Source organism: Ascaphus truei, chromosome 9 (assembly GCF_040206685.1).
Source record: "Ascaphus truei isolate aAscTru1 chromosome 9, aAscTru1.hap1, whole genome shotgun sequence".
NCBI lineage: Eukaryota > Metazoa > Chordata > Amphibia > Anura > Ascaphidae > Ascaphus > Ascaphus truei.
Genome location: NC_134491.1, coordinates 40381573 through 40404548, shown reverse-complemented (window position 1 = coordinate 40404548; position 22976 = coordinate 40381573). Strand labels below are relative to the sequence as shown.

The 22976-nt window shown below is 50.1% G+C and overlaps 1 long non-coding RNA gene across 1 annotated transcript in view; it reads right to left on the bottom strand.

Moving 5' to 3' along the window:
- LOC142502270 (uncharacterized) overlaps positions 1-22976 on the bottom strand; it is a 37092-nt gene that overhangs the window by 9813 nt on the left and 4303 nt on the right. Inside the window, exon 2 of the long non-coding RNA XR_012803706.1 lies at positions 11951-12038. This is a non-coding gene — a long non-coding RNA (uncharacterized LOC142502270). The remainder of the gene's footprint in view (positions 1-11950; positions 12039-22976) is intronic.

Sequence of the window (22976 nt, the reverse complement as noted above, 5' to 3'; positions counted from 1 at the left end):
TTGAACTTTCCAAAATCCCTCTTTTGAGTGAGGTATACATTTGAGTGAGGTATACATTTGAGTGGGATATACTTTTGAGTCAGGATTATATATTTGAGCGAGGAATACTTTTTTGTGGGGTATTCTTTTGAGTGGGGTATTCTTTTGAGTGGGGAATACATTAGAGTGGGGATTATTTATTTGAGTGGGATATATACGTTTGAGTGGGATATATACATTTTAGTGGGGTGCACTTTTGAGTGGGGAATACATTTTAGTGGGGTGCACTTTTGAGTGGGGAATACATTTTAGTGGGGTGCACTTTTGAGTGGGGAATACATTTTAGTGGGGTGCACTTTTGAGTGGGGAATATATTTTAGTGGGGTGCACTTTTGAGTGGGGAATACATTTTAGTGGGGTGCACTTTTGAGTGGGGAATATATTTTAGTGGGGTGCACTTTTGAGTGGGGAATACATTTTAGTGGGGTGCACTTTTGAGTGGGGAATACATTTTAGTGGGGTGCACTTTTGAGTGGGGAATACATTTTAGTGGGGTGCACTTTTGAGTGGGAAATACAATTTAGTGGGGTAAGAACACCATGGTACATCGATACCACAATATCTGAGTTCTAGACACACAAAGATGCACTCATTGAACCATAAAAAGTATGAGAACTGGACCAGAAAGACCTCAATTACTGCAAGGTTCCCAGGTCCTGTGGCTACAAAACAAGCCCAAATCATCACCACCCCACCACCGTGCTTGACAGTGGTATGAGATGTATAGCTCTGTTTCCCCCACCCCCTAAGTGAGATCAGGGGGGTGGGCTGTAAATAGCTACTGTGCTGCCCTTACTGTAACAGACCCACAATACAACAGTTACTGTATGGGCAACAGACAATAACATTAGCAACTGTATCACTCTGTACCCCTAATAGTACAACTACCCGGTCACCTCGCAGGGCTGTAACCCCACACCCTGTACCCCACACTGTGTCCACAGCACCCCAAAGTCCCACACCCAACCTCCGTTGTATGTGAGACAGCGCTGCCCACAATGTGTGTACTCTGTTGGTGCACTTAGTTACGATACCTGCCCAGTGCGCCAGCACCTGGGCTCGCCGATCTCTTCGCAAAGGATCCGCCGATCTTCTCAGCGACGTGATCTCCACACGAGAGCTGTCCGCTGGGGGATCCCACTCTGCAGCAATTTCTATCCTCTTAGGGATCTGGTCTCAGACAACAACCATCAGGTCCGCGCAGCACTGCAGCTGTGTCCTTGAACTCTAACTCACTGCTAAAGGGCAAAGTCCCTAACTGCAAGGGCCTTCCCTACAGCAGCCACAAACTCCTACAATGTCTCAGGGCCTAGCTGGGGGCCTATGGGATTAAGGGCCTAGTGCATGGGGTCCTTTACACCTACATACACAACCTCCCCTGCCTCACTCCCAGCTTCTACTCCTAACTGACTCAACCCACAACAATGTAGCTATTCCCTGCTGCAAGGAACTGCGCAGGCGCAACCTTGGAAAACCCCTGCGCTATGGAAAGTCTCTGTTGCCATTTCCCAAACACTGTAATGGCCGCTGCGTCGCTTCTGCGCATGAGCAACCCTCCGTGCATGCGCGGACACATTAAACATGTTGGCGTCCTGCCGCAGCTGCCACCAGGAGCCCCCGGCGACGCGCTCGCCCCCGCAAAGCTGGAGGTAAGGAAAAAGACAACTGGGAGTCAGGGGGACCGGAGGAACCCTGGCTACAGGTGTTTGTGCTGATATGCTGTGTTTGGATTTCACCAAACGTGGCGCTGTGCATTATGTCCAAACATCTCCACTATGGTCTCGTCTGTCCAAAGGACATTGTCCCAGAAGTCTTGTGGTTTGTTCAGATGCAACTTTGCAAACCTAAGCCGTGCTGCCATGTTCTTTTTAGAGAGAAGAGGCTTTCTCCTGGAAACCCTTCCAAACAAACCATACTTGTTCTGTCTTTTTCTAATTGTACTGTCATGAACTTTTAACATTTAACATACTAATTGAGGCCTGTAGAGTCTGAGATGTAACTCTTGTTTTTTTTTGCAATTTCTCTGAGTATTGGTGATCAAAACATCACATCACGCCGTCTTTGCTGCTTCAAGCCGCCATGGTGCATCGCTGCCTGGAGCTGACACGTCACTCAGAACGACAAAACGCGTAGAGCGTGACCCTACAATCGAGAGGGAGAGAGACTGCTGGGAATCCCGTGACGTCATCTTCAAATCGGCTGCAATACCGGAAGTGACGTGTCGGCTCCAATACCGGAAGTGACGTGTCGGCTCCAGGCAGCGATGCACCATGGCGGCTTGGAGCAGCAAAGACGGCGTGATGTGATGTTTTGATCACCAACGTTCTATGCTGTTATCCCATTGGGATCTTGTAAGCCTCCACTTTGATTGTTTTTGGATAAATTGTGTGATTTTACCTTGGCTCCGTGTGTGTCTCTCTCTTTAGAGATTACACCTCCTCCCCATAGCCTCCATCTGTAGCCCTCTAGTCTGTTATTTTTCAGCTATAGAGGTGTTCTTTTGGAGCTCCATTTGTTTCATATTGCTACAGTGTTGCACTATGAGTTTTATTTCTTTTTAAGGTAACAACACTCCCCTGGTTCTTCTTTGTCCTTGTTCGTGTGGACCTTGAAACAGTCCTTCTAAGGGTTTGAGTGTTTATCTGTTCCTTTTTATTTGCATGTGATTTCATTTTGCATTTTATTTTTTTCTTCTGGTCTTTTGTTTACACATTATTAGTATTCACTTGCACTATGTTTAGTTGAAAATATATTGAGCGCCATCTAGTTTGTTTGCTGTTCCATGGCAAAGGGCCAAATTATACCAGGCGGGGACTTTAAAACGACCCTGGATAAAAAAGTAGACATGTCAGCCCCAATGCCACAGAGACAGATGTCCCCCAAAGCCCAGACAACCATCTGAAACTGATAGAATATCTTAAGGTGTTTGGCCTGGTCGATGTGTGGAGAGAGCTAAACACAAAATGTAAAGACTACACATTTTACTCGGACCCTCATTGGATTTACACCAGATTAGATTATATTTTTATCTCGTCCCCCATAATAACCCAAGTTTTCTCAACACATATAAAAAATATAACGCGTTCTGATCATGCCCCAGTGGAGGTAACACTTAGAGATTTGACAGCTCCCCCACCATTTAGATTCTGGAGACTCAATGAGGGGTTAATTACGATCCCAGAGATTGCCGAGACAGTGGAGAAAGATATTATGGATTACTTTTTTTCAATGCTGGGAGTGTCCCAAACCAGTCATCCATCTGGGAAGCCCATAAAGCTGTCTTAAGAGGCAAACTAATCGGAATAGCGGCAAACAGAAAAAAGGCAAGACAAGCTACAATAGACATGTTGAATGTAATAATCACAAATATAGAGCAATCCCACCAAAACAACCTTTCTAAAAAACTCTTGTGGGAGCTGCTGACCCACAGGTTGGAACTTAATACTTGCCTGTTCGAGGCGGCAGAAAGAACGATGACGTGGATAAAACAAAGATATTTTGAGAAGGCTAACAAGCCTGACTCTATGCTGGCATATCGCCTTAGACACAAACAACCCCAGTCAAATATCAATAAAATTTGAACCAACATGGGGAACCTAACGTCCACCATTAATCCGATTACAATTGCAAAATAATTCCACAAATCCACTCTATCTATAGTAAGCTATACGATGGTAAAAAAAAGCTACTAAATTCCAGCACTACGGAAGGGAGCTGGAAAAATATTTATCTGAGTCAGGGCTATCCACAATTTCCGAGCAAGACAATCTAAACAAATTAATTACCCAAGAAGAGATAGCGGAGGTAATTAGCTCCCTGAAACCAAACAAATCTCCAGGCCCAGATGGGTTAACAAATTTATATTTCAAAAAATTTGCCCGTTTTCTTATCCCCCATCTTCAAAAGCTATTTAACTCCATACTTGACGGGGCAGATTTCCCGAATACGATGTTACAAGATCATATATGCCTTATTCCAAAAGCAGGGAAAGACCATGCTGTGCCAGCTATATGCTGATATCACTGATAAATGTTGATCTGAAGATCCTCTCAAAAATACTCGCCAATCGCCTTAATAAAGTATTGCCTGGTCTGGTCCACCTGGACCATGTAGGTTTTGTCCCGGGGAGACAGGCAGCTGACAACACGAGGAGAACGATGGTCCTGATAGCTCAGGCCAAACAAACAAATATTCACTCTCTAGTAATATCTTTTGACGCGGAAAAGGCATTTGATGGTCTGGCTTGGGAATAAATGGGAGGCACCATAAAAAAATTGTCTTCAGGGACCAGATTCTCTGATTTATCATGGCCCTTTACACGTCTCCTTCGGCCAGGGTATTATGCTCAGGAACAGCCTTGGAGGCCTTTCATTCAAAGGAGGCACCAGACAAGGATGCCCATTATCCCCTCTGCTGTTCACCCTCTCCCTCAAACCAATGGCTAGTCATGTCAGAAACAATCCTAACATAGAGGGTAACCCAGCTCGGGGCAAACAATACAAAATAGCACTGTTCGCGGATGATGCACTTCTGACACTGGCTAAGCCACTTATATCGCTCCCGAACCTGTTCCAGGAACTTGAAATCTTTAGTAGACTTTCAGGTTTTAAAATCAATGGCAATAAATCCGAGGCACTAAATATCAACCTGCCTAAAACAACAGTCAAATTAATCTCAGTAAACTTTGATTTTAAATGGTGCAGTAAAGCTCTGAAGTATCTAGGTATTTTCCAGACTGAAGGGAGGGCTAGCTTTACCATGCCTACTATCCTACGATAAAGCAGCTCAATACTAGCCTGGCACTCAGACATAGGAGGTAAAAGATGGATGGAACTGGAGGCGGAACTGCTGGCCCCCTTAGAACTAAGATCAATTCTGTGGTCCCCTAAGATTTCCCAAAGAAAAGCAAGTGGTTGTTTACCCTCGATATCTCACAACGTGAGCTTTTGGAACAAAAATAAAAAGAACTCGAAGCTTAGTTTTGATAGATCGGGGATGACACCACTATTTTTTAACCCATAGTTTTCCCCGGGCATGAGTGGGTCAGTTTTTGAGGCATGGAGATTAAGGGGGATCCATAGGATAGTGGATGTTATGGACACGGATAAGTTCAGGGTCCTTTCCTTCCCCACCTTCAGGGACCAGTACGATCTCCCAAACGGCAAAATCTTCAGGTACCTACAGATCCAGGGGTTTGTTCAAGGGGAAGCATGCCCCCACTCCTGACATTTTTCGAGACATTGTGCCGCAAAGCTTTAAGCTAAATAGGGTCAACATCGACTATTTATTCCTCTAACTTTCTCCCTTCTCTGGAAAAAGAATTCCCATTTATAACACAGTGGGAAAGAGATTTAGGCCAAACTCTGGAACCAGAAATATGGATGGAAATATTTGAAGCAGCGTCCACAAGCACAATATGTACAGATCAAAGAAAATGCCTATAAAGTTTTATAAAGGTGGTACCTAACCCCGGAGCGTCTGGCTAAAATGTATCCGGGCACGACCCACATGTGTCCTAAGGGTTGTGGTCAATGCACCCCGTTTATTCATATGTGGTGGCTGTGCCCCTGGGTTACGGAGCTCTGAATAGTGGCTCACAATCTGATATAGAGAGTTCTGGGTCTTGACTTCCCACTCGACTCATGGCTCGGTCTCCTAAACAAACCTCAGGAGAACATGGATAGGTACCAAAATAAAATTATTATTTATTTATTTATTTATAAAATATTTTACCAGGAAGTAATACATTGAGAGTTACCTCTCGTTTTCAAGTATGTGCTGGGCACAAAGTTTCATGTTACAGCTTACAGGCAGTATAGACAGCTTATCATCAAGGGAATTGTAACTACTCCACGGAGTGGCCGGGGGCAAGCATCTGCCCCCGACTGTGTTTGCTAACGGGATGGGTGGGTGGGAATTTCGTCGCAGACCGGGAGCAGAATGGAAGATTCGGCTCCCGGCTGCCTCTTAAGGCTTCCCTTGGTCTGCCCCCCCACCCCCGTCCCTCCCCCAGGGGTCGCGACGGCGGCCCAGAGGTCCTAGCGAGGTGACGGGGGAGGGGGCTTGCCCCCTGGTCATGGGCTTCCCTCGCCTAATTGGCTGGAGGGATTGCTTGACCAGGGAGGCTGCGAGGGACCCCCTCCCATTAGCCATATAATTACAGCAGCACGCTGTGCCATAGCAGAGGCGTGGATGAGCCCCGAGCCTGCCGGTTCTTAACCAGATAATAACAAGAATTTGGTACTCTCTCAAAATGGAGAGACTCACTGGGATTCTGAGAGATTCCTGTTCAAAGTTTCAAAAGGTATGGCAGCCGTGGCTGATTTATGAAACTCTCAACACGCAGGGATACCCACCCATAGATCAGTCCAACATCCTCCAATGAGGCCTTCTCTGTTCTCCAGCTTGCTCTGAGGGTCAGCCAACCCAAAAATATAAGATAAAGAGGGTTATGAACAGAACTGATCTGAAATGATGTTGAAGTGTATATACTTGTGTAAAACTATTAATTTTGGCCAGTGGTCATGTATTACGTATTTTTACTATCTGAAATGGGCTCGTCAAGAATGTTGCACCATTCCTCCCTCCCCCCCCCCTTTTTGATTTCTGTATCCCCCCCCCCCCCCTCCAACAACTGCTGGAAAAAAACAATAAAAACGTAAGTGAAAAAAAAATGACCTGAAAATTACATCCTTTAGGGATACCCATGGAACCCAAGGGTTTCTAGGTTCCCCTGTGGAAAAACACTGCTCTAGAGTGAATATCGAAATGTTGGATAAATGATGTGACTAATTAACTTGTTTTGAAGTGTTATGTTTCGGGAGTACTGCTTTATTGCAAACATGTATAGTGCAGCAATAGAGTAAGTCGTCCAGTAGTTCAAGTATTCCCTGGAGTGCGGTGAAAATCTGGCAGACGGGTCAGGGTTTGACATCCGTTGATAGCAGCCACCATCAAGTGACCACCGGATTAACGGTGAGGGGGGTTCCAGAAGAATTGTCTCTCACAGGCCCATCGCGGCAGACACTCTCGCGGCGCTGTGGACTTTTGCTTGTTCGTCTAGAATGCCGAGGAGAGCACGGGGCCTCTTTTGGTCCCAGCATCTCCTCCTACTATCATGTGACGACGTGTCGCAATGACAATGTGATGACACATGACGCCGCACCTGCAAATGGCCCCATGGCAATGTGACGTAGCAGGAGGAGATGCCGGCTCTGGGGAAGGTAAGAAGCCCTGACACACTCCCACTGCACCGGGCACCACCACACTCCCGGGATAGTGCAATGAAACCGTCTCGTTGGAAACTAGGCGATGTTCTAATAATGATGATATTTAGCATACATACAAGATAGTTTACATGAGCACATATGAATGCTAATTTGAATAAACTGTATTTCTATACAGATTAAATAGAAATAGCATGGGTTTGCCGGCCTTAGCCATTTCGGCACCCACCCCCCTCCCAAAAGGCAAATTTCGCCTGGTTCGTGAAATTTATTGTATTAGAAAAATGAACAATACAAAGATAATTGGTATTATTCTACTATGTAAAATGGTTCATATTTTAGGAGCACAAGGAGTTCTTCTTTATGAAATTCATAGCTAAAGAAGTGAGCTCGTCTTTGCTTTGCAACGTGATGCAAGTATTTTGCCAGTAAGAGGGTTAAGGGAATGCAAGTGTCTCTTATGTCTGGCCGCAAGCTCTCAATACTGATTTGTACAATGTAAAATACTGGGTGCAAAGTAAAACCACTATAATTGCTGTAATCTGAGCAAGAACATACCCATTTAGAAGGAGAGAAGTTTTCGGTTTGAAACGAGTGAAAAGTGGCTTTCTGAAAAGAAGCGTACATGGCAGGTGAGGTAATTCAATCTTTATACAAGTAACTGCTTCCTCTACAGCCTTCTAAAGTTATCAAACACATGCTCTGCAGGTACTAATTCCAGTCTCTGCTAATAAATTATACATTACAAAATATTGCTACTTCTTTAATGGCCGTTCTCAAAAGACTCTGAAATCTGAAGCAAACGCAAAGTTTACAGTGGTCAGAGATACAGCGGGACATGATTGTAGCTAGAGATCGTTAGAATATGAAATGCTGTATAAATATATATATACGAAACAGAAAATCTAACAATTTGAAACTCGCAGGCATAATCTTTTGAAGGGAGCTGTAGGAGATGTACTTTACACCCCTAAACTTGTTATTAAATTAGGTTTTTCATTTATAAACGTGCCATTTAGGTCTCTATTAAAGGGATATTTTACACATGCCTCACGCATAGATAAGTTTTAGTTTTTTTAATCTCACGGTGTGGAAATTTCAATCATTCTTCCTGAGCGTTTACACTGCATCTTTCCAATGAAAACATATTAGGCTTATGTGCTGACCCATGCTGAGGCGCGCTCACGCTCGGCACTGAGCCCCTGCAGCCGCAATGAGAGCGACTTTAGCAGGGGCTCGCTTACGCTTCCGCAAGCGTGCGGAAGCGTAAGTCTTACCAAAATTTTTAAATCAACCGCTCAAGGGAGCGCAGGGCCGGTCACGTGAGCGGTTCGCCCAATGAGGGCGAACCAGCTCCGTGACGTCACTGGCCAGCCCCCCGACACGCCCCCGGACGGCGCCTCAGCATGGCTGCAGTCCTATGGATGCAGCCTTACACTCAAGACTGGTTCCCTTTTGTTTCTTTATCGCTGGTATTGCAGGTTTGTAAGGGAACATATCTTTTCGCAGATGGAAGAAAACAGCGCAACAGGGTTAACATTAGGCAGGATGTGGATGGACGGGGAACAATCTTGCACGATTGTACTGTAGGAGTGGCGGAAAGTGTGGCAAATCAGGTGTAATGGAAACAAATACTGCGCATGAATGCACCTGGACCAAAATACTCAGGGTCACAATATCTGCTTAAAGATATTTTCTGTTACAAAAACCAAGACGGAAAGGCACCTGGGGGATAGCCTTAACGTGGTCTTATTTCACTTTGTGTATACTTATACTTTATTATTTTATACCAATAAACATCTGAAAGATACCACCTGAATTGTTCTTTGGGTAATCCTGTTCTACAGCACGCGGCCAAACAATATAAAAAGAAAGCAGCGGAGATAGTAGAATGTTTGGCTGTACAGGGAGAAGTATACAGGCATACCCCGGTTTAAGGACACTCACTTTAAGTACACTCACGAGTAAGGACATATCGCCCAATAGGCAAACAGCAGCTCACGCATGCGCCTGTCATCACGTCCTGAACAGCAATACCGGCTCCCTACCTGTACCGAAGCTGTGCGCAAGCGGGGAGACTATAGAGCCTGTTACACATGCGTTATTTACATCAGTTATGCACGTATATGATGATTGCAGTACAGCGCATGCATCAATAAGTGGGAAAAGGTAGTGCTTCACTATAAGTACATTTTCGCTTTACATACATGCTCCGGTCCCATTGCGTATGTTAATGCGGGGAATGCCTGTACCAGCAGACAGGGGGAAGCAGTGTGTACAGGGAGAAGTATACCAGCAGACAGGAGGAAGCAGTGTGTACAGGGACAAGTATACCAGCAGACAGGAGGAAGCAGTGTGTACAGGGACAAGTATACCAGCAGACAGGAGGAAGCAGTGTGTACAGGGAGAAGTATACCAGCAGACAGGAGGAAGCAGTATGTACAGGGACAAGTATACCAGCAGACAGGAGGAAGCAGTGTGTACAGGGAGAAGTATACCAGCAGACAGGGGGAAGCAGTGTGTACAGGGAGAAGTATACCAGCAGACAGGAGGAAGCAGTGTGTACAGGGACAAGTATACCAGCAGACAGGAGGAAGCAGTGTGTACAGGGACAAGTATACCAGCAGACAGGAGGAAGCAGTGTGTACAGGGAGAAGTATACCAGCAGACAGGAGGAAGCAGTATGTACAGGGACAAGTATACCAGCAGACAGGAGGAAGCAGTGTGTACAGGGAGAAGTATACCAGCAGACAGGAGGAAGCAGTGACGATACGTTTGATGAGATTGGGCCACGGTACACATGCAGTTGTTTTCCTTTTGGACCGCCAGTCATTCCCAGCTGTAGGAACGGGAGAAATGACTATGTATAATGGTAAAATGAAACATAAGATTTGGATAAGTGTCATACTGCTGAAATTCTGCACAGTTTATGTCAAATAACTTGTCTTTGATTGTACCCGGCACGCCTCTACTTTCTTTATTCCCATTATATAATCAATGATTTCCATCAGATTAGTACGTCCCCAGCGTAGGAGCGAGAGCTATAGTACCAGGGGAAGCACAGAGTAATATGTTAATATGTCTAATGTGAAGTCTGTCTGTTATATGGCGAGCATTATAAACGGATGTGAATGTAATGGGTATTCTGTCTGGTCTGACCCCTCCAATCTCATATTGGCCCCTGTGGTCTAACCAGCCCCCATTACATGGTCGTGTCGGGTGGTGCACCTGTTGGCAACAGGTCTCCTGAGTCTCCCGCATGCTGGTGTTTGGGGATTGTCAATCCAGACAGGCAGCTGAGGTAGTGTGTGCGAGTCCTACCTATATCCAGTGCAGCGCCTCCACCTCATCAGGATCCCTGCGTCCGCATGGGGATGGTTCTGATGAGGAACTTCTCTGTGGTGCCTTCCTCTACAGAGTAATTCCAGACTCATACATTAGGGTATTTTTTATCAAGGACATCTTTATTGGCATGGTGGTATGGGCCAGCTGCCCCTCACAGCTAGCAGCTTAGCCGCTCATTCCTTTGCTGCACTCCATTAGGAAGGTTCCTTCTCCTCTAATAGAGTTGCTCTCTACCTCTCCCCTTAGGGAGATTCACCAGCTTGTCTCTCTTGAGCTGCACAGACTCACAGCTATTGCATCAGACACTGCAACACTGTTGCAGACCTCCACATGACTCCTGAACAGAGTCAGAACACCAACTGAACTGAACTCCTAACTTTAGGCAGTGCTGTGTCTTATATCACTTCCAGAAACAGGCACATCTCTGATGTCACTAAGGGTGGACACAAAGCATGTTGTCACTTCCTTTGGGACATATGACACCTCACCAGGGTTTGAGGGCAAACCTCAATGATTGTTGCTGGCAATCCTGCATACTTACTAGGTTTACTGCCAGCAAGAGAAAGAGATATGTACACCAATTTTACACATGGCTACATGAATAAAGCTCTTTTTGTACTATAAAAGTTCCTGGCGCCCTTCCTTTTTCTATCTGCATATCCACACCCAGCCTGCACCCCCCTAGTACTTTAAGCGTGAGCTAGAGATAGGATGTTATGGTAACAGAAGCGACATTTTAGAATGGCAAAGATTTTTAAGTAAAAGGATTCCAGTGACAGAGGAAAACCAACGGGAGAGTGCATAGAAAGAGAGCAGGTGGAGGAAACAAAGAAACCAAGGACACTGAATTAAGTATGTATGTGTGTATGTATGTCTTTATTTATGTCGCCATTAATATACATAGCGCTTCACAGTAGTAATACACGTGACAATCATATAAATAATAAATAATACAAATAACAAAACATGGGAATAAGCGCTTCAGACATAAAAGTAACATTTCGGAAAAGGAGTCCCTGCTCCGAAGAGCTTACAATCTAATTGGTAGGTGGGAAGAACTTACAGAGACAGAAGGAGGGCGTTCTCGTAAGTAATGAATTAAGTAAATATTAATAATACACCTGATTAATAAGGAGAGGGAGAGAGTTAAGAGTGGGACACATTGAGAAATAACTAAACTAAATGTATAAAGGTCGTTAGTTATACATTTAAACAAATAGATAGATAAGAGAGAGGAACAGGATACTAGAAAACTAATCAAGTACAGACGTGTATATACAGGGATTTCCATATAAAAGATATATATTGCCATATATACACATGGAAATGGAGGAAAGTACCCTTAGCAGTATGCTTTGCCCATGATTCCCTGTTTCCAGCTCAGTGTATGGCGGCTGTACAAGCCCAGGGAACGGAATCCTGCCAGCTCTGGAATAGAGAATGAGACAAGCGCAGCAGAGGTAAAGCTGAAATAATGTATCCACAGTAACAAGTATTATAGGTTAAAGCAGTAAAATTCAGGGCATTATTGAAAACCCTGCTCTCTGATTGGTTAAAATTCCAGGCATTATCCAATCAGTAATGCCCGGAATTTTAGCAACTTGCAATGTGTAGTTTTCAATGTGTATATTTCCAGCCAATCAGCTTTCAGAACAGCTGAGACAGGGCAGTGGATTGGTCAGAATGAAGTAACAGCTCTGAGACAGGGCAGGGGATTGGTCAGGACGTATCAGCCACGGGTTGACTCCCCCCCTCCCGAGCTGACTGAGATTTTCTGAGCAGATTCAGTTGAATTGGAGGGGAGGAGGGGGAAGAGAGAGTCTGCAAAGTTTAATAAGTGGCTGCATTTCTGATTGTGGCTGCAGTGTGTGTGTGTGTGTGTGTCAGTAGCAGTGTTTATGGGTATAGCAGCAGCAGTGTATGTATTGTGTTGTGCTGCAGCAGAGTTTGTGTGTGTAGAGCTGCTGTGTTGTGTGTGTGTGTAGAGGCAGTAGTGCTGCCGTGTGTGTGTGTGTGTGTGTGTGTGTGTGTGTGTGTGTGTGTGTGTGTGTGGAGCCGCTGTGTGCGTGTGTGTGTGTGTGTAGAGCTGCTGGTGTGTGTGTGTAGAGCTGCTGAGGTGTGTGTGTAGAGCTGCTGTGTTGTGTGTGTGTGTGTGTGTGTGTGTGTAGAGCTGCTGTGTTGAGTGTGTGTGCAGAGCTGCTGTGTTGTATGTGTGTGTGTTTGTAGAGCTGCTGTGTTGTGTGTGTAGAGGTGCTGTGTTGTGTGTGTAGAGGTGCTGTGTTGGGTGTGTAGAGGTGCTGTGTTTGGTGTGTAGAGCTGCTGTGTTGTGTGTGTAGAGGTGCTGTGTTGTGAGTGTAGAGGTGCTGTGTTGTGTGTATAGAGGTGCTGTGTTGTGTGTGTAGAGCTCCAGTGTGTGTGTGTGTGTGTGTGGTGTGCTTGTGTCTGTAGCGGTGCTGTGTTGTGTGTGATGTGCTGGTGTGTGTGTGGCAGCAGTTTGTGTGTAGATCTGCTGTGTTGTGTCTTGAGCTGCTGTGTGTGTGTGTGTGTAGAGGTGCTGTGTGTGTGTGTGTGTGTACACAGAGGGGTCGTCAGTTTGTGGATATAGATAGCAGCAGTGTAAGCGTATATAGAGGTGGTTTCATGTATTTACCATTTTATTTTAATAAAAAAATCTATATAACTATACAAAAGTGTCTATTATTTATTAAATAAGCCTACATTTAGCCTATAATAGTAATAATCCCAGAAGAACAGGGCATTACTGGCCAATAATGCCCTTGCTGGGTTAAAGTCCCTCAGCTTCGCCTCGGGCCTTCAACTCTTCCAGCCAGGGCATTATTGGCCAGTAATGCCCTGTTCTTCAGGGATTATTACTTAAATATCAAACACATCCAGGTAAGTCAGGTGAGCATCGTGGCAGTACAGCAGGTGTTTCATCGTTTGTGATAGGAATACAGAAAGGATAACAAAGGCCAAATGCCCAGAGCAAGGGTCAGACTCCATGTCCGCCAGCAAGCGTCCATGCGTGATGTCCAGGAGGCACTCATGTAGTTAGATAAACAGAGATGGACACAAAGAACCAAGACATACACAGGAACACATTACTACCAATAGGGACAGCAGATTACAGCAAAGCAGGTTCTTCCAGCACAGACAAGAAACCCATCACAATACACCCTGATTCAGAATTTATTCCAATATATCAATAAGCAGGTATGCAAACATGATATACAGTATACTGTGTAAGGGGAAACAAATGTTTTTTTCCAGCACAGAGAAGTAGCCGTACCGGAGAGAGCGCAACTCCCAGGGCGACACAAGGATCAGGTGCTGCACCTTCATGCTGCCTACTTGTGAGAAGCCCCAGGGACCGTCCCCACATCCCATCACCTGTATACTAAGGGGACAGTGCACATCCCATCACCTGCATACTAAGGGGACAGGCAGGGCTGCAGCGCACGTCCCATCACCTGCATACTAAGGGGACAGCCAGGGCTGCAGCGCACATCCCATCACCTGCATACTAAGGGACAGTGCACGGCTGCAGGGCTGCAGTGCACATCCCATCACCTGCATACTAAGGGGACAGCCAGGGCTGCAGCGCACGTCCCATCACCTGCATACTAAGGGGACAGTGCAGGGCTGCAGCGCACATCCCATCACCTGCATACTAAGAGACAGTGCAGGGCTGCAACGCACATCCCATCACCTGCATACTAAGGGGACAGGCAGGGCTGCAGCGCACATCCCATCACCTGCATACTAAGGGGACAGTGCAGGGCTGCAGCGCACATCCCATCACCTGCATACTAAGGGGGCAGTGCAGGGCTGCAACGCACATCCCATAACCTGCATACTGAGGGGACAGGGCTGCAGCGCACATCCCATCACCTGCATACTATGGGGACAGTGCAGGGTTGCAGCGCACATCCCATCACCTGGATACTAAGTGGACAGTGCTGCAGCGCACATCCCATCACCTGCATACTAAGGGGACAGTGCAGGGCTGCAGCGCACATCCCATCACCTGCATACTAAGGGGGCAGTGCAGGGCTGCAACGCACATCCCATAACCTGCATACTGAGGGGACAGGGCTGCAGCGCACATCCCATCACCTGCATACTATGGGGACAGTGCAGGGTTGCAGCGCACATCCCATCACCTGGATACTAAGTGGACAGTGCTGCAGCGCACATCCCATCACCTGCATACTAAGGGGACAGTGTAGGGCTGCAGCGCACATCCCATCACCTGCATACTAAGGGGGCAGTGCAGGGCTGCAGCGCACATCCCAACACCTGCACAAAAAGAGGACAGTGCAGGGCTGCAGCGCACATCCCATCACCTGCATACTAAGGGGACAGTGCAGGGCTGCAGTGCACATCCCATCACCTGCATACTAAGGAGACAGGCAGGGTTGCAGCGCACATCCCATCACCTGCATACTAAGGGACAGTGCACATCCCATCCTGCATACTATGGGGACAGTGCAGGGCTGCAGCGCACATCCCATCACCTGCATACTATGGGGACAGTGCTTCAGCGCACATCCCATCACCTGCATACTAAGGGGACAGTGCTTCAGCGCACATCCCATCACCTGCATACTAAGGGAACAGTGCAGGGCTGCAGCGCACATCCCATCACCTGCATACTAAGGGGGCATTGCAGGGCTGCAGTGCACATCCGATCACCTGCATACTAAGGGGACAGTGCAGGGCTGCAGCGCACATCCCATTACCTGCATACTAAGGGACAGTGCAGGGCTGCAGTGCACATCCCATCACCTGCATACTAAGGGGACAGTGCTGCAGCGCACATCCCATCACCTGCATACTAAGGGACAGTGCAGGCCTTCAGCGCACATCCCATCACCTGCATACTAAGGGGACAGTGTAGGGCTGCAGCGCACATCCCATCAACTGCATACTGAGGGGACAGTGCAGGGCTGCAGCGCACATCCCATCACCTGCATACTAAGGGACAGTGCACATCCCATCACCTGCATACTAAGGGGACCGGCAGGGCTGCAGCGCACATCCCATCACCTGCATACTAAGGGACAGTGCACATCCCATCACCTGCATACTATGGGGACAGTGCAGGGCTGCAGCGCACATCCCATCACCTGCATACTATGGGGACAGTGCTTCAGCGTACATCCCATCACCTGCATACTAAGGGGACAGTGCAGGGCTGCAGCGCACATCCCATCACCTGCATACTAAGGGGACAGTGTAGGGCTGCAGCGCACATCCCATCAACTGCATAGTAAGGGGACAGTGCAGAGCTGTAGTGCACATCCCATCACCTGCATACTAAGGGGACAGTGCTGCAGCGCACATCCCATCACCTGCATAGGAAGGGGACAGTGCAGGGCTGCAGTGCACATCCCATCACCTGCATACTATGGGGACAGTGCAGGGCTGCAGTGCACATCCCATCACCTGCATACTAAGGGACAGTGTAGGGCTGCAGCGCACATCCCATCACCGGCATACTAAGGGGACAGGCAGGGCTGCAGCGCACATCCCATCACCTGCATACTATGGGGACAGTGCAGGGCTGCAGTGCACATCCCATCACCTGCATACTAAGGGACAGTGTAGGGCTGCAGCGCACATCCCATCACCGGCATACTAAGGGGGCATTGCAGGGCTGCAGTGCACATCCCATCACCTGCATACTATGGGGACAGTGCAGGGCTGCAGTGCACATCCCATCACCTGCATACTAACGGGACAGGCAGGGCTGCAGCGCACATCCCATCACCTGCATACTAAGGGGATAGTGCAGGGCTGCAGCGCACATCCCATCACCTGCATACTAAGGGGATAGTGCAGGGCTGCAGCGCACATCCCATCACCTGCATACTAAGGGAACAGTGCAGGGCTGCAGCGCACATCCCATCACCTGCATACTAAGGGAGCATTGCAGGGCTGCAGCGCACATCCCATCACCTGCATACTAAGGGGACAGTGCAGGGCTGCAGCGCACATCCCATCACCTGCATACTAAGGGGACAGTGCTGCAGCGCACATCCCATCACCTGCATACTAAGGGGATAGTGCAGGGCTGCAGCGCACATCCCATCACCTGCATACTAAGGGACAGTGCAGGGCTGCAGCGTACATCCCATCACCTGCATACTAAGGGGACAGTGCTGCAGCGCACATCCCATCACCTGCATACTAAGGGGATAGTGCAGGGCTGCAGCGCACATCCCATCACCTGCATACTAAGGGGACAGTGTAGGGCTGCAGCGCACATCCCATCACCTGCATACTAAGGGGACAGTGCAGGGCTGCAGCGCACATCCCATCACCTGCATACTAAGGGGACAGTGCAGGGCTGCAGCGCACATCCCATCACCTGCATACTAAGGGGACAGTGCAGGGCTGCAGCGCACATCCCATCACCTGCATACTAAGGGACAGTGCAGGGCTGCAGCGCACATCCCATCACCTGCATACTAAGGGGACAGTGCTGCAGCGCACATCCCATCATCTGCATACTAAGGGGATAGTGCAGGGCTGCAGCGCACATCCCATCACCTGCATACTAAGGGACAGTGCACATCCCATCACCTGCATACTAAGGGGACCGGCAGGGCTGCAGCGCACATCCCATCCTGCATACTATGGGGACAGTGCAGGGCTGCAGCGCACATCCCATCACCTGCATACTATGGGGACAGTGCTTCAGCGTACATCCCATCACCTGCATACTAAGGGACAGTGCAGGGCTGCAGCGCACATCCCATCACCTGCATACTAAGTGGACAGTGCTGCAGCGCACATCCCATCACCTGCATACTAAGGGGATAGTGCAGGGCTGCAGCGCACATCCCATCAACTGCATACTGAGGGGACAGTGCAGGGCTGCAGCGCACATCCCATCACCTGCATACTAAGGGACAGTGCACATCCCATCACCTGCATACTAAGGGGACAGTGCAGGTCTGCAGCGCACATCCCATCACCTGCATACTAAGGGGACAGTGCTGCAGCGCACATCCCATCACCTGCATACTAAGGGGATAGTGCAGGGCTGCAGCGCACATCCCATCACCTGCATACTAAGGGACAGTGCAGGGCTGCAGCGTACATCCCATCACCTGCATACTAAGGGGACAGTGCTGCAGCGCACATCCCATCACCTGCATACTAAGGGGATAGTGCAGGGCTGCAGCGCACATCCCATCACCTGCATACTAAGGGGACAGTGTAGGGCTGCAGCGCACATCCCATCACCTGCATACTAAGGGGACAGTGCAGGGCTGCAGCGCACATCCCATCACCTGCATACTAAGGGGACAGTGCAGGGCTGCAGCGCACATCCCATCACCTGCATACTAAGGGGACAGTGCAGGGCTGCAGCGCACATCCCATCACCTGCATACTAAGGGACAGTGCAGGGCTGCAGCGCACATCCCATCACCTGCATACTAAGGGGACAGTGCTGCAGCGCACATCCCATCACCTGCATACTAAGGGGATAGTGCAGGGCTGCAGCGCACATCCCATCAACTGCATACTAAGGGGACAGTGCAGGGCTGCAGCGCACATCCCATCACCTGCATACTAAGGGACAGTGCACATCCCATCACCTGCATACTAAGCGGACCGGCAGGGCTGCAGCGCACATCCCATCCTGCATACTATGGGGACAGTGCAGGGCTGCAGCGCACATCCCATCACCTGCATACTATGGGGACAGTGCTTCAGCGTACATCCCATCACCTGCATACTAAGGGACAGTGCAGGGCTGCAGCGCACATCCCATCACCTGCATACTAAGTGGACAGTGCTGCAGCGCACATCCCATCACCTGCATACTAAGGGGATAGTGCAGGGCTGCAGCGCACATCCCATCAACTGCATACTGAGGGGACAGTGCAGGGCTGCAGCGCACATCCCATCACCTGCATACTAAGGGACAGTGCACATCCCATCACCTGCATACTAAGGGGACCGGCAGGGCTGCAGCGCACATCCCATCCTGCATACTATGGGGACAGTGCAGGGCTGCAGCGCACATCCCATCACCTGCATACTATGGGGACAGTGCTTCAGCGTACATCCCATCACCTGCATACTAAGGGGACAGTGCAGGGCTGCAGCGCACATCCCATCACCTGCATACTAAGGGGACAGTGCAGGGCTGCAGCGCACATCCCATCACCTGCATACTAAGGGACAGTGCAGGGCTGCAGCGCACATCCCATCACCTGCATACTAAGGGACAGTGCAGGGCTGCAGCGCACATCCCATCACCTGCATACTAAGGGAGCATTGCAGGGCTGCAGCGCACATCCCATCACCTGCATACTAAGGGGACAGTGCAGGGCTGCAGCGCACATCCCATCACCTGCATACTAAGGGGACAGTGCTGCAGCGCACATCCCATCACCTGCATACTAAGGGGATAGTGCAGGGCTGCAGCGCACATCCCATCACCTGCATACTAAGGGGACAGTGTAGGGCTGCAGCGCACATCCCATCACCTGCATACTAAGGGGACAGTGCAGGGCTGCAGCGCACATCCCATCACCTGCATACTAAGGGGACAGTGCAGGGCTGCAGCGCACATCCCATCACCTGCATACTAAGGGGACAGTGCAGGGCTGCAGCGCACATCCCATCACCTGCATACTAAGGGGAAAGTGCTGCAGCGCACATCCCATCACCTGCATACTAAGGGGATAGTGCAGGGCTGCAGCGCACATCCCATCAACTGCATACTAAGGGGACAGTGCAGGGCTGCAGCGCACATCCCATCACCTGCATACTAAGGGACAGTGCACATCCCATCACCTGCATACTAAGGGGACCGGCAGGGCTGCAGCGCACATCCCATCCTGCATACTATGGGGACAGTGCAGGGCTGCAGCGCACATCCCATCACCTGCATACTATGGGGACCGTGCTTCAGCGTACATCCCATCACCTGCATACTAAGGGACAGTGCAGGGCTGCAGCGTACATCCCATCACCTGCATACTAAGGGGACAGTGCTGCAGCGCACATCCCATCACCTGCATACTAAGGGGATAGTGCAGGGCTGCAGCGCACATCCCATCACCTGCATACTAAGGGGACAGTGTAGGGCTGCAGCGCACATCCCATCACCTGCATACTAAGGGGACAGTGCAGGGCTGCAGCGCACATCCCATCACCTGCATACTAAGGGGACAGTGCAGGGCTGCAGCGCACATCCCATCACCTGCATACTAAGGGGACAGTGCAGGGCTGCAGCGCACATCCCATCACCTGCATACTAAGGGACAGTGCAGGGCTGCAGCGCACATCCCATCACCTGCATACTAAGGGGACAGTGCTGCAGCGCACATCCCATCACCTGCATACTAAGGGGATAGTGCAGGGCTGCAGCGCACATCCCATCAACTGCATACTAAGGGGACAGTGCAGGGCTGCAGCGCACATCCCATCACCTGCATACTAAGGGACAGTGCACATCCCATCACCTGCATACTAAGGGGACCGGCAGGGCTGCAGCGCACATCCCATCCTGCATACTATGGGGACAGTGCAGGGCTGCAGCGCACATCCCATCACCTGCATACTATGGGGACAGTGCTTCAGCGTACATCCCATCACCTGCATACTAAGGGACAGTGCAGGGCTGCAGCGCACATCCCATCACCTGCATACTAAGTGGACAGTGCTGCAGCGCACATCCCATCACCTGCATACTAAGGGGATAGTGCAGGGCTGCAGCGCACATCCCATCAACTGCATACTGAGGGGACAGTGCAGGGCTGCAGCGCACATCCCATCACCTGCATACTAAGGGACAGTGCACATCCCATCACCTGCATACTAAGGGGACCGGCAGGGCTGCAGCGCCCATCCCATCCTGCATACTATGGGGACAGTGCAGGGCTGCAGCGCACATCCCATCACCTGCATACTATGGGGACAGTGCTTCAGCGTACATCCCATCACCTGCATACTAAGGGGACAGTGCAGGGCTGCAGCGCACATCCCATCACCTGCATACTAAGGGGACAGTGCAGGGCTGCAGCGCACATCCCATCACCTGCATACTAAGGGACAGTGCAGGGCTGCAGCGCACATCCCATCACCTGCATACTAAGGGACAGTGCAGGGCTGCAGCGCACATCCCATCACCTGCATACTAAGGGAGCATTGCAGGGCTGCAGCGCACATCCCATCACCTGCATACTAAGGGGACAGTGCAGGGCTGCAGCGCACATCCCATCACCTGCATACTAAGGGGACAGTGCTGCAGCGCACATCCCATCACCTGCATACTAAGGGGATAGTGCAGGGCTGCAGCGCATATCCCATCACCTGCATACTAAGGGGACAGTGTAGGGCTGCAGCGCACATCCCATCACCTGCATACTAAGGGGACAGTGCAGGGCTGCAGCGCACATCCCATCACCTGCATACTAAGGGGACAGTGCAGGGCTGCAGCGCACATCCCATCACCTGCATACTAAGGGGACAGTGCAGGGCTGCAGCGCACATCCCATCACCTGCATACTAAGGGGAAAGTGCTGCAGCGCACATCCCATCACCTGCATACTAAGGGGATAGTGCAGGGCTGCAGCGCACATCCCATCAACTGCATACTAAGGGGACAGTGCAGGGCTGCAGCGCACATCCCATCACCTGCATACTAAGGGACAGTGCACATCCCATCACCTGCATACTAAGGGGACCGGCAGGGCTGCAGCGCACATCCCATCCTGCATACTATGGGGACAGTGCAGGGCTGCAGCGCACATCCCATCACCTGCATACTATGGGGACAGTGCTTCAGCGTACATCCCATCACCTGCATACTAAGGGACAGTGCAGGGCTGCAGCGCACATCCCATCACCTGCATACTAAGGGGACAGTGCTGCAGCGCACATCCCATCACCTGCATACTAAGGGGATAGTGCAGGGCTGCAGCGCACATCCCATCAACTGCATACTGAGGGGACAGTGCAGGGCTGCAGCGCACATCCCATCACCTGCATACTAAGGGGACCGGCAGGGCTGCAGCGCACATCCCATCCTGCATACTATGGGGACAGTGCAGGGCTGCAGCGCACATCCCATCACCTGCATACTAAGGGACAGTGCAGGGCTGCATACATACACTCCAGTCACATTGTGAGAATACATATCAGATTAAGTCATGCTATAGATAGGGTGACCATTCGTCCCGGGTTCCTGTCCGTCCCGTGAATGTCCCGTTTTTTCTCCCTGGTGCGCGGGGGAGTCGGCAACGGTACGTGGGGGGGGGGGATGCGCGGGTGGAGCGAGCGGCAGCGCCAAGGAGGAGGATGCGGCAGCCGGGTAGTATTTCTTTCATGTTAGAATGCCGGGGGGGGGGGGGGGAGATGGGCTTAGAGAGTAGAAGCAGGGGATTGGTTGGAGGTCAGAGGATCTCGGGGACGGGGCTTAGTACCGGGCCGGATGGAGTGAGCTGCTTCTCAGTGAGAGAGAGGTAGGTGTGTGTGTGTGTGTCCTGTCTGTATCCTGTGTGTGCTGTCTATGTGTGTGTCTCTTGTCTGTGTGTGTGTCTCCTGTCTGTGTGTATGTCTCCTGTCTGTCTGTGTGTGTCATAGGAGGAGCTCAGGGGAAGGTATGAGGAGGGGGAGATATGAGGAGCTGAGGGGAAGATATGAGGAGGGGAAGGTATGAGGAGGGGGAGATATGGGAGCTGAGGGGAAGGTATGAGGAGGGGGAGATATGAGGAGCTGAGGGGAAGGTATGAGGGGAAGATATGAGGAGCTGAGGGGAAGGTATGAGGAGCTGAGGGGAATGTATGAGGAGCTGAGGGGAAGGTATGAGGAGGCGAGGGGAAGGGATGAGGAAGGTATGGGGAGGTATGTGGGAGGTATGGGGAAGGTATGAGGAGTGATGGGGAAGGTATGAGGAGGAATGGGGAAGGTATGAGCAGCTAGGGGAAGGTATGAGGAGCTGAGGGGAAGGTATAGGGAGGGGGAGGGATGGAGCAGGTATGAGGAGGGATGGGGAAGGTATGAGGAGGGGGAGGGGAAGGTATGAGGAGGGGGAGGGGAAGGTATGAGGAGGGAAGGGGAAGGTATGAGGAGGGGAGGGGGAGATATGAGGAGCTAGGGAAGGTATGAGGAACTGAGGGGAAGGTATAGGGAGGGGAGGAGGAGGGATGGGGCAGGTATGGGGAAGCTATGGAGAGGGGAGGAGGAGGGATAGGGCAGGTATGGGAGGGATGGGGCAGGTATGGGGAGGGATGGGGAGGGATGGGGCAGGTATGAGGAGGGATGGGGCAGGTATGATGAGGGATGGGGAAGGTATGAGGAGGGGAGGTATATGTGGAAGTATGAGGGGGGGAGAAGAGG